Raw genomic sequence first — 10,718 nt, 5'->3', positions numbered from 1 at the left:
CATTATTGTGAAATATATTACATTCTGCTATATAAATTTACTTATTATTGTGAAATATTATTTCATGGTCATTATTTTTCACAATAACAGAGATTATTCCTGAGGCATTTTATTTATTTCCAGCCGTTTTTATTCCAAAATGTCCTTTTTTCAAAGTCAGTCTTTATTTCAAAATCCCGTTTTTCCCAATGGCTTATTTATTTCATAATGCGACTTTTCAGGAGAATGACTTTGTCTGTCAATCGATGTAATAGGGCTGGACCTTTGCACCTATTGGCTTATCGTTTACCATCGACTAGTTTTCCTGGATACCTGCTCCGCGGAAGGCTAATACAGCTAGCAACAGCGTGCTAGGTCAAAAGTCACGGAGGATGGCGGACTGGTGCGAACTTCAGCCAGTTCTGCTCATTTAAGCAAATCAGATAGAGAGGGATCATTTACCTGTAGATACTGTTTTGAGTCGTTTAGATGTTTCTGAAATGCCTGGATGATAATTGCTCTTCAAGATGTTAGCATCGATGACAGCATTGTCGAAGGTTTAAGATCAATTCAGCACCGTGTTCGTTTGGAATACGCCGAGGAAGAACAGTCTTCAAATGTTGGCCGTCCACGTCTAGAAATCCCAGTGCAGCACTCAGGACTTTAGTGCTGTCCGGGATAACCATCGGGGTAATTGCCGATATGTTTTCTGTGTCTCCGAGCACAATTAGGAGGAAAATGATGGAGGAAGGTCTAAGGTAAGTTTATGCTGTAATTGAGCACCTGTGTGATTCTGTACACAGCATTGTTTAGATGTTGACCTTAATTATGACGTTTGACAATGAATTATTATCGTTTACTTTTTTTGTTACTGTCTAAACTAAGTGGGGCAGCTACGGCTAAAGCTATCGGCGCCATCTCGGCGTTGAGACGCGTTTAGCAGTGTTAGCTGTTAGTGTGTTAACTCGGAGACTGGGGGCAGTGGAGCCTGTACGAACCTTTAACACAGAGAGTAGACCCACCAGCTTTCCACAGTCTACTTACTTATCACATCTTGTTAGACAACAGGGTCATTAGTGCTTTAAATAGTACATAGTTGAATGTTTCATTGCTGTTTGCAGTTGATTGTTCTCTGATAACGCATAACAAGGTTGATGTTAAATAGCGAGTTTATTGAAATGGTTTTGTCTATTTCAGCAGCATTATAGATATCATACTTTCTCTGGTGTCTTCGGTAAAGCTAAAACAAGAATACATTTACATCCTTGGTTCTTTCAGCATTAATTGGAAAACTTTGAGATTTGCTGTTATATGAAAAAAAGTTTTATGTGCAGAAAATCTGATAGGAATTCTTCTATTGGAGATGTGGATTTGGATTCAAAAGTGCCGGACATTCAGCGGCCGACTGCAGAATGATGATGGGACATCTACGATCCAGAGGCATATACATTCAAAGTAAGCTGATATTGTTAAAATATCCAAACACCAGTTTCCGGCCTGGAAAGCACGTGTCAGTGTGGCCTTGATGTGATATTTTAATGTAGGCATCAAAAATGACTAGCATCTTCTTATCACTGTTATGCAGTTATGTTCCTGTTTGAACCAGTCTGTACACAATTCTCTCTCCTCACTAAATCTGTACAGCACCTGGATACTTACCTGACACAATGATGATCTGTCCCATATGCATTAGTGTTTACAATACAGTCTTTTTGTAGTTGTTAGTCCTGTTTGTTAATCAGGATTTCGACTGATGGATTCAATGAGACGAGTCAATCCAGAAGGGGTCAAGATGCGACGGTTATCTACTAAGACTGCAAGGCGTTTTCAGTACAGTGTATCAGCAGCAAATCACCTTTGGCATATAGATGGAAATCAGCATTGAGCGCCTGTGGAGGGATGTATATGAAAACATCTTCACCCAGCTGGAGATTCAAGGACTGCTCAACCCTGGTGAAAAAATTCACTTGTTTGCTCTGCACAGATGCTTTTTGCATCACATTCAACATCATCTTCAGTCATTCCAGGAAGCATGGAATCAGCATGGACTCAGAAAAGCAAACAACCATTCACCCCTGCACCTCTGGTTGCTGCACAGAAAGGAGGGACAAGATTTGTCACAGGTACATGACTATTTGATCCATATTTGTTCTTGTATGTAAAACTCTGCTATCTGTAGTGGAGATGAGTTTATTTCTACTGTGCAAGTTGGTGTACCAAAATTTTTTTTTCCTGTAAGTGGAAATGTCTCCCAAGCCATTCTCTCCTTTTATCCCACCTGTCAGGTATAGATGGCAATACTTTAAACAAAGTTAAATTTGTTATACCTGAAGAGAACCAATCCTGACGTAGAATGGGTGAATGAATAATTAGTTGGTAGCCAATGCCTAAGCAACTCACATAGGCCCTGGCAGACTCAATAAGTCCATCTAGGAACAGCTGCAGGAAACACCTCTTCAGTTTAGATTTAAAACATGTGCATGCTCTTTCAGGTTGATGAGGATTATGGTGTGGACTGGACAGGACAACATAATCGCCGCCCATCAAATGAGATCACCATTCCTGAGATTCAGCTCCCAGATGCACTGAATGAACAAGACCCTGCTGTGCTACCAATACTTCAAAATCACTTGTAGAAAGACACTATCACAATTAATCAGTTTCTATGTCAGGAGGATTTTTTTTTTTTTTTTAATTTTCTACATCTATGGCTTTGTAGCTAATACTGACTCAAAACAGCGAGTGGCTATAAAACAGGATTTGTTTTATACAGCTGTCACTTTAATGATATTCATTTCTTGTTTGGATATACAGTACATGTCAACTGAGCAGATTTAATACAATGAACACAGTACAGTAGTGTAACATCTTAATTCAAATAATTTTTTCTAGAAATTTTTTTTGTACCAGTAGCGAGTATAAACAAAACATACTGTGTAATTTATAATGTACAGTGAACAACTGATTTTGATATCTGAACTCTTCATCAGTTTATATTAAAAAAGCCATAAATGCTCACCTGTACTGTGTATTTTTCACTGTCAAGTGTATTAAAAAGAACTAGAACTCACTAGATTGTCCGTTTCTTTGAACACTGAATACAGTAATGTGATGCAAGAAAGAAGAAATGGTCTAATTTTACCATGTGGTTATGGAATCAATCGTAAACCAGACCAAAACCTGAGTCAGTAGAGTTGAGACACACCTGAATGTCCATTAGAAATGACTCATAGGTACAGTAGTGTGCAGTAAGACGTAGTACTTCAAAACCGGTGGAAGACTTTGGAAGACTGCTGTTGACCACTTCCACAGTCATTTCTCGGCAAGACTTCCCATCCTGTCCAAAACTTGAGGGCTTTTTGTTGTGCACAAGATGCTGCAACAGAAGATTGTTTTAAACTATAATGACATCCTATATTCATTATTTTGAATCTTTTATGGAGAAATACCATAAAAGATGACCACTTACATACAGGGCACCAGACATTTTTGCCCCACTGAAATTTCTGTTGTAGCTGTTATAGATATTTTTATGTTAACAAAGCTAAAAGTAGTTACATACAATTCTAGTGCAACTGATAATGCCACCACTCTATGTATTGCATGGAGCAAATAACAAAACAAAATTATACTATAGTGTAGAGCTGGGCGATAGAACGATAACGATATGTATTGCGAAATAACTTTTTCTCGATAGAAAAATTAAGCTATTGTGATAGACCTCACCGCTCTTGTCCTCTTTTAAAAAAAAAACAAACAAAAAAACAAAAAACAGCCAATCCAAATTAAGTAGCGCAGAGCCGAACCAATCACAGCCGCAGCGTCACGTCACGTGACTTGTTACGTACAGCACAAGTGCCAAGCCGCACATGTGTATTTGTTTGGGAAGCAGCCAGCCGCCGTGCCGCCCGGGTAATGGAGGAAATGAGTGTGCCGACTAGAGACAAATCAACCGAGAGCGTTACCGAAAAGAAAACAGATGATGGTTCCAACGCCGGAGAGATTGTCGAACGGAAGAGCCATAGAAGTTCCGTAGTGTGAAGGTATTCAGGGTATTCACAACAGGGAGCAGTCTCTGATTCACTTGGTAAGAAAAGAGGAATGATGTCTGATCTTTCTGTCAGAAGCGGCCATACCATGGTTTCCTTAAGCCCTTTCCTCAGCTGCTTGACTTGACGACTTGTTTGTGTTATGACCTACAACGGTGAGACCAAACCAAAACTGAAGTTGGAGTCTGTAAAGTGACACACACTTTAGATGTTAAATACTTAAAGAACATCCACTGTACTAGTAAAAGCATTTTCAAATTATACCCACTTACAAAATCACTACGTTGAACTAAAATTTCTTTCTTTTCTTTCACATAGATTAATTGTCTTCCATATTAGCACAAAGATAAGCCACTTTAAAACAGTCATGAATAACTATTATCTACAACAATGTAAATAGTAATACAGACATTAACCCAGAAGACAATTATTTTCTCTTACCTAATTTATAGAATTCTTTGCTATGATAAAAAACAGTATTAAAAAAAATCTGTGACTAAACTGATTAAAAAGCTCATTTTTGGCAGACAGACAGACTAACCAAGCAATAATAACATATCGTTACTTACCCTGAACAGCGTTTCGTGGAGTGGAGCTAGCTGTGATAGCGTTAGCATTTGCTAACGTTAACACTGTGCGGTTGTGATGAGAAGTTGGACCAAGGACCACTTCATCTCCAGTACACTGCTGCAATACTCAGACTGAGGTGAAGACGTTCAATTTAAGCGGTTAGCAAGTTCTCTGAGTAACTCAGAAACGGACTTGTTTCCTGCAGCCATGCCCTTCACAAGAATTGATACACCTGTAACGTTATTCACGCCCAGTGTTTTGCATTTGTCGGTGCCTTAAGTTTATTTTGAGCTGCATACTGCCGCCAGCTGCATAGGAGACGCATTGCACCATTAAACCTAAATCGACAATTCACGTGCTATTACTTATGTCTGAGTAAAGGAGCAACCAATCACACAACTGGCTCCGCCCTGTCTCTCTTGATTGACAGACAAAGTCATTCTCCTGAAAAGTCGCATTATGAAATAAATAGACCATCGGGAAAAACGGGATTTTGAAATAAAGACTGACTTTGAAAAAAGGACATTTTGGAATAAAAACGGCTGGAAATAAATAAAATGCCTCAGGAATAATCTCTGTTATTGTGAAAAATAATGACCATGAAATAATATTTCACAATAATAAGTAAATTTATATAGCAGAATGTAATATATTTCACAATAATGAGCATTTTTTTCAAAATGTGTTCCATGATTTCACAATATCATTCTCACATTACATATCTGTGTCTTATTTATTCACATAGTTATTTATTTCATCTTGACCTATTTATTTATTTAATTTTGAACACTTTGGAGTTCCATATGCATCAAGATATTTCCGGGTTGTTCTCCGGGTATTTTTCCAGCTGTCCAAAAACTTGCGCCATGTAGTGCTTGTATAATGTCCACAGAAATATCAGCTCTTACACTCCTTCTTTAATTAGCATTTCATCCACTTGTAGTGACTGTATTACTCATGTTACATGCAGCTGCACTTCACAGACATTTCCTGAACGAACACCTCATATGGAAGCAAATAAGAGATGTGAGATGAACAAAATACAAGAAAAACTCATCCAAATGACTTCATGCTCAGTTAACGGCCTGTGAAGAACAAACACATATAATGGTTCATTTCCTTCTTACTAGGAAATATGCAGAATTATATTGTACAGTTGACACGACCTCAATATTAAATACTGTTATTTTATATTTTTTCACATCCCAGTTAAAGGCTTTGGCTGAATTTTCTCTTCACACATTTTAATATCAAACTTAGTGTTTGTGTACACCTTGGACATTATAACCTGACCCTGATCAGTGCTGCTCTGACGATCACACTCACATCCATGTAATCATTTAACTGGGATGATCTGGGTTTACTGCACAATGCTGAATGTGTCCTTACAGTACAGGGAATAACTCTGTCTGTGTTCCTGTAGAGAAACTCTGGGTTTGTGTGCTGACGAGCATCACTCACAGTAAGATACAAAGGCTCACTCTTAACTTTCCACACATGTGACAAATTCAAAAAGCTGCTGAAACTTTTATAAAATGATAAACTACACAGTGTTGTAATCCTTAAGGATGGAACAGCTTTCAGATTTAATTACTCTTAAAAGGTAAAAGTTGTTTTTAAGAGTTTTGCATTTTGGAGAATGTTTAAATAAGTCATACACATGGGAATTAGTCTGTGGCACACCATTAACCTCAAATTTCACTAAACCAGACACTGAAACTATCTTCTGAATGTTGATGTGTGATTGCCAAACTTTAGCTCTGTTTTAAAACTCCTCATGCTGAGTGTTCAGAGGCGAGCCCTCTTGTTGTTCCTCAGTAACACTTTTTTCATCAAACAGAGCAGAAATGAACAGACACGAGCGTCTTTTTTCTCGGCTCTGTGTGTACAGCGAGCGACTCCTCTCTGCTAAATCTGTGACAAATAAAAGTGTTAGTGTGTTCTTTTTCAATTGGATTTTACTTTAATCATAACAACAGTCTCCTCAAAGTACTTTATATGGTAAGGTAGACCCTACAACAGGGATCCCCAAATCCCATGACTTCGGTCCAAATCCGAACCCCAAGAGGGTTTTGTCTGAACAGCCAAACATTTTTTCATTTAGTATGTAGTTGGAGATATTATTTATTATTTATGGGTCATAAGATAAGATAAGATAACTCTTTATTGTCATTGCACAGTCATACATAGTACAGTAGTACAATGAAATTGTTTGTGGTGGGAACAGTCTTATGTTTATTGCTCATGAGTCCAACAGCAGAGGGGAAGAAACTGTTCTTATGGCGAGAGGTTCTGGTCCGAATGGACTGGAGTGATTGGAGTGTAGAATTGTCCACAATAATTTCCACTGTCTTCTGGTTGTTCAGCACCAGGTTGTTGCGGCTGCACCAGGACACCAGACGTTCAATCTCCATCCTGTAGGCAGACTCATCCCTGTCCGAGATGAGTCGATAACAGTGGTGTCATCTTCAAAGTTAATTAGCTTGACAGACTGGTGGTTGGAGGTGCAGCAGTTGGTGTACAGCAGGGGTGGGCAACTCCAGGCCTCGAGGGCCGGTGTCCTGCAGATTTTAGATGTGTCCTTGATCCAACACAGCTGATTCAAATGGCTAAATGACCTCCTCAACATGTTTTGTAGTTCTCCAGAGGCCTGGTAATAAACTAATTCTTTGATTCAGGTGTGTTGACCCAGGGTGATATGTAAAACCTGCAGGACATCTGCCCTCGAGGCCTGGAGTTGCCAACCCTGGAGTACGGGGACAAGAGCAGAGGACATTTGGTGGATGACTAGGGTGGAGGACTTGAAGCAGGCAGGAGGAATTGAAAATGCCAGAAAACACTGGGGCCAGCTCATTTGCACAGTGAGGCAGGAGACACACCGTCTGGGCCAGGAGCTTTCTGAGCATTCGGGCTCTTAAACTGCTTCCTCACATCTGCTTCATGAATATGAAGGGTTGTAGTGGGAGAAGGTGGTGTTACATCCTCTCAGGTGTGGAGTGAGGAGGGAGCTCCTGTGGGTGAGGTCTTTGATGGTGGTGATGGCTTTGTGCTGGTGGGAGTGGGGAGGTGGAGATGTCAAGGCTGCTTGATGGCTCATCAAACCAGCTGTAAAAGTCATTGAGGGTGTTGGCCAACAGCAAGTCATCAGTGGAGTGGGGCTGTGTGCTTCCTGAAGTGAAAATCTGCAATTTAAAGATGAATGGGAAAAAAATTGCTCACAGCTGACTAATGAACATTTGCATGCATGCTTAAGAGTTGCATTGATGCCATTTCACCCAAAGTTTAAACTTCTAGCTGCAAATGTCCATGAAACTGTCTCCCACTGAAATGAGAGCCAGCTCTGTCTTGCAGTATGATTTAAGTTACATTGTGTTAAGTTTGTCAAACATGTTTACTGCACAGTTCAAAGAACCTCTCAATTTTCCTGGATATTTAGTCTTTTTGTGGTGAATTGTTTGTACCTAAATGTTGTCCCAAAAAGTTGATTCTGTTCATCTGGACGTGGCGTTTTCAATGTTCCGAGTGACTTCTTCAGAGAAGAAAACAGGATAAAAGACATGCTGTGGAAGAGAGCCAGAGATTAATAACAAGTATGATCAATGCAAAGAGGTCTATAAACCAGTGTTGGTCAAAGTACATGAAAAAAGTAATCAGTAACTAATTACTGATTACTTCTTTTCTTTTTTTCAAATTGTTTTATTTGTTTTCTACAATACAACTTCACATAATCACAGTGGGGGGGGGGGGAACAAAACAAAACAAAAAACAGAAAATACAGTGAGATTATACAGAATCGGGCCTCCCATTTTGTACATATTTCAACCATTTCAAGCAGTAATCTTCAAAAGAGTCCGCCTGCAACTTTAGCCTAAAAATTGTTCTTTCCATAATCCACTCATTTATAGTAGGAGTGTCCTCTTTAAGCCAATGGCCTTTTTAGCAGCTACCAACAGCACACTCAACAAATATTTATCCGGTTTGCATAGATTAAGACTCTCTAAGTTACCTAGGTACAATACTGCAAAATGAAATTGCAGTATTGTACCCTTGAACTTTCCCACATTTTGTCACATTACAGCCACAAACATGAATCAATTTTATTGGAATTCCACGTGAAATACCAATAAAAAGTGGAGTACACGTGAGAAATGGAACATTCATACATGATTCCAAACAGTTTTTACAAATAAATAACTGCAAAGTGGGGTGTGCGTAATTATTCAGCTCCCTTTGGTCTGAGTGCAGTCAGTTGCCCATAGACATTGCCTGATGAGTGCTAATGACTAAATAGAGTGCACCAGTGTGTAATCTAATGTCAGTACAAATACAGCTGCTCTGTGACGGCCTCAGAGGTTGTCTAAGAGAATATTGGGAGCAGCAACACCATGAAGTCCAAAGAACACACCAGACAGGTCAGGGATAAAGTTATTGAGAAATTTAAAGCAGGCTTAGGCTACCAGAAGATTTCCCAAGCCTTGAACATCCCACGGAGCACTGTTCAAGCGATCATTCAGAAATGGAAGGAGTATGGCACAACTGTAAACCTACCAAGACAAGGCCATCCACCTAAACTCACACGCCGAACAAGGAGAGCGCTGATCAGAAATGCAGCCAAGAGGCCCATGGTGACTCTGGACGAGCTGCAGAGATCTACAGCTCAGGTGGGGGAATCTGTCCATAGGACAACTATTAGTCGTGCACTGCACAAAGTTGGCCTTTATGGAAGAGTGGCAAGAAGAAAGCCATTGTTAACAGAAAACCATAAGAAGTCCCGTTTGCAGTTTGCCTCAAGCCATGTGGGAGACACAGCAAACATGTGGAAGAAGGTGCTCTGGTCAGATGAGACCAAAATGGAACTTTCTGGCCAAAATGCAAAACGCTATGTGTGGCAGAAAACTAACACTGCACATCACTCTGAACACACCATCCCCACTGTCAAATATGGTGGTGGCAGCATCATGCTCTGGGGGTGCTTCTCTTCAGCAGGGACAGGGAAGCTGGTCAGAGTTGATGGGAAGATGGATGGAGCCAAATACAGGGCAATCTTGGAAGAAAACCTCTTGGAGTCTGCAAAAGACTTGAGACTGGGGCGGAGGTTCACCTTCCAGCAGGACAACGACCCTAAACATGAAGCCAGGGCAACAATGGGATGGTTTAAAACAAAACATATCCATGTGTTAGAATGGCCCAGTCAAAGTCCAGATCTAAATCCAATCGAGAATCTGTGGCAAGATCTGAACACTGCTGTTCAGAAACCAAGGGCGTAGATTTGGCATGGACGGAAGGGACGTGTCCCCACCAATATCCAGCAATTATTGAATTGTCCCCACCAATAATTTAATCTCTTTGAATAAAGAAAAACAAACCCGATAGTAAGAAAAAAACGATCTGTCAGCGTCTCATTCAGCGAGCGGAGCAGAAAGAGTTAAATTACGTTCTCTACTGGAGTCCTACGTCATGTGACAAATATGGCCAATGTGATTGGCTGAGCTTTTCAGGGAGCTCTGTTTAGTTTCAGCAGCAGCAAACCTGCGCTGCAAGGAGGAGAGGAGGATGGCAGCGCAAAGGAAGAACCTGGATATAAGAAATTGTTTTTCAAAGAAACCTGTAAGTCACTTAAAGTCAAGTTCACTCATATAATGTGTCCATCACAATAACGTTACAGGCTATGCTAGGCCATACATGCCAACACTCACGATTTTTCCAGGGAATTTCAGTGCCCCTCCCGAAAATCTCCCGGGGCGACCATTCTCCCCCCAATTTCTCCCGATTTTCCACCCGGACAACAAAACTGAAAACCATATCCCAGACCGGCCCAGCCAATTCCAGTTTCCAACAATGGCTACTATTACGGACTCTGTTAAGGACATTCTATGACACTGTGGTAGCATCTGCCCTTTTCTATGCAGTGGCCTGCTGGGGGAGTGGATGCACGGACAGGGACAGGAGCAGGATTGACAAACTGGTGTGGAGGTCTAGCTCCGTGCTGGGATGTCCCCTGGAGTCTGTCGAGGTGGTCGGTGAGGGGAGGATGTTAGTGAAGCTGACATCCATCATGAACAACCCACATCACCCACTGCATGAGTATGTGAGTGGGCTGAGCAGCTCCTTTAGTCAGAG

General features: G+C 40.6%; 1 long non-coding RNA gene across 4 annotated transcripts; it reads left to right on the top strand.

The window, feature by feature from the left end:
- The first annotated feature begins 309 nt into the window (after positions 1–309).
- On the top strand, positions 310–3,561 carry LOC146380761 (uncharacterized). 4 transcript variants are annotated; one of them, XR_014801371.1, is made up of 4 exons: positions 310–737; positions 1,314–1,434; positions 1,722–2,102; positions 2,472–3,561. It is a non-coding gene; the product is annotated as an uncharacterized LOC146380761 (long non-coding RNA). The 4 variants fall into 4 exon arrangements; XR_014801370.1 differs by having other exon boundaries at positions 1,698–2,102; XR_014801372.1 differs by having other exon boundaries at positions 1,343–2,102.
- The last annotated feature ends 7,157 nt before the right edge of the window (positions 3,562–10,718 follow it).

Source organism: Perissodus microlepis, chromosome 9, assembly GCF_051167445.1.
Source record: "Perissodus microlepis isolate ML-2025 ecotype Zambia chromosome 9, ASM5116744v1, whole genome shotgun sequence".
Taxonomy (NCBI): domain Eukaryota; kingdom Metazoa; phylum Chordata; class Actinopteri; order Cichliformes; family Cichlidae; genus Perissodus; species Perissodus microlepis.
Note: the sequence above shows the minus strand (reverse complement) of the source record. Positions and strands in the feature narration are given on the sequence as shown.